This window comes from Mus musculus, chromosome 19, assembly GCF_000001635.26.
Source record: "Mus musculus strain C57BL/6J chromosome 19, GRCm38.p6 C57BL/6J".
NCBI lineage: Eukaryota > Metazoa > Chordata > Mammalia > Rodentia > Muridae > Mus > Mus musculus.
Window position 1 is genome coordinate 47,170,081 of NC_000085.6, and position 2,184 is coordinate 47,172,264.

General features: G+C 45.7%; 1 pseudogene; it reads right to left on the reverse strand.

Annotated features, from left to right (window-relative positions):
* Window positions 346-1,120, reverse strand: H1f11-ps (H1.11 linker histone, pseudogene; annotated as a pseudogene).

The window sequence follows — 2,184 nt, forward strand, 5'->3', positions numbered from 1 at the left end:
TAACTACTTGTGTGTCTTTGGCCCCAGCCTTGAGCAGACTAAACAGACCTCAAGTGCTTGCCAATGGGTTTAACGACCCAGGTGGAGTCTTCCCCTTGCTGCACCTGCAATTTCCTAGAGGAACTTAGAAGAATAGGCTGCCCCAGGAGCTTGCTTTGTAACAAATCCAGCTGAAACAGAGCATGGGTCTGTGGGCTTGTCCTATATAAATGCACTGTTGAATATTAAACTTGGAGCCCTGGTCAGAACCTTGTCTTGGCTTCATCCTTCTCTCACACCCCATCCTTTTCATTTCCAGCTCCCCTTTCAGGTGATCCAGTTCAACCATGGCCGCTGGATGGCTACAGGTGGCGCCCAAAGTGGGGCTTTGTTGCTGTCACAAGCAAACCTACTTCTTTTTGGAAACAACCTTCTTTGCCTTGGCAGCCTTAGGTTTAGCTGTCTTGGGCTTGGTAACCTCGGGTTTGGATGCCTTAGACGTCACCGCCTTGGGCTTTGGTGGGCTCTTTACTGCCATTTTAGGCTTGGCACTAGCCTTGGCCTTCTTAGGACTCTTGGCAACTTTCTTTACTCCAGATGCCACAGGCTTCTTTGCTTTCTTTGGAGTTTTCTTCACAGGATTCTTTGCCCCTGCAGCCTTTTTAGGCTTTTTAGGGGTGGCACCTGAAGGCTTCTTAACCTCGGCAGCCCCAGTCTTCTTAGGCTTGGCCTCACTGGAAACCGCCTTTTTGTTAAGCTTGAGAGAACCCGAGGCACCGGCTCCCTTGGTCTGCACCACGGTACCCTTGCTCACCGGACTCTTATGCCTAAGCTTGACGCGGTTGTTGTTCTTCTCGACATGGTAGCCACCAGAAGCCAGTGCCTTCTTAAGGGCAGGCAGGCACACGCCACCGTCCTCCTTAGAGGCAAACATAGCCTTAGTTATGAGCTCGTGCACCGTAGGGCCTGTGGCCTTGCACTTAGCCACACCAGCCTTTTTTGTCATCTTCTTCTTGGTGGGAGACTTCTCTACAGGAGCTGGAGCCACAATATCGGTGGGAGCAGTTTCAGGTATGGTGAGAATAAAGGCTGCTAGCTGCTGGAAAAGAAAAGGAAATCTAACTGGAAGAGCAAATTTTGCAGTTATTTATACAAGTACAGCTTAATTTAAGAATCATGTACTGAGGGGCTGGTGAGATGGCTCAGTGGGTAAGAGCACCCGACTGTTCTTCCGAAGGTCCGGAGTTCAAATCCCAGCAACCACATGGTGGCTCACAACCATCCGTAATGAGATCTGACACCCTCTTCTGGAGTGTCTGAAGACAGCAACAGTGTACTTACATATAATAAATAAATAAATCTTAAAAAAAAAAAAAATCATGTACTGAGCTGGGCAGTGGTGGTGCACGCCTTTAGTCCCAGCACTTGGGAGGCAGAGGCAGGTGGATCTCTGAGTTCAAGGCCAGCCTGGTCTACAGAGTAAGTTCTAGGACTTTAAAAAAAAATCATGTACTGTTCCTTACTTTATAGGACATTTAAGAGCTCATACTGGATTGTTTGGACCCCTGGGCAATGCCACAGCAGAATTGTATACCAGGCAGATTATAGGCCTTACAGGAACACTTAGCCATACATACAATCTCATTCTTTATATCATCAAAATAGTAATAGTTTGAGACAATAATTTGGTATTTCTAGAAAATATGCACGTCAAATTGTAAAGAATTGTTCTCACTGTCCTCAATTTCTTCATGTACCACATAATGGTGTTATTCCTCGAGGACTCGTACCTAATCAATTATGGCAAATGGATGTTACCCATATTTTCTTATTATCCTGAAGGACAAGGTATTGTGGAACCAGCCCATGGAACTTTAAAACAATATCTTCATAAAAAAAAAAAAAAAAACCAAGCTGGGCGTGGTGGTGCACGCCTTTAATCCCAGCACTCAGGAGGCAGAGGCAGGCAGATTTCTGAGTTCAAGGCCAGCCTGGTCTACAAAGTGAGTTCCAGGACAGCCAGAGCTACACAGAGAAACCCTGTCTTGAAAAACAAAAACAAAAACAAACAAAAAACAAAAAAAGGGGGGGGAATTATATCTCTGTACACCACAAAATTACTGAAATCATGCTTTTTATTTTAAAATTTAAAATTTGGATTCCAAGGAACTCTCTGAGTGTGGGAGGAGCAGCTACTGGCACTGG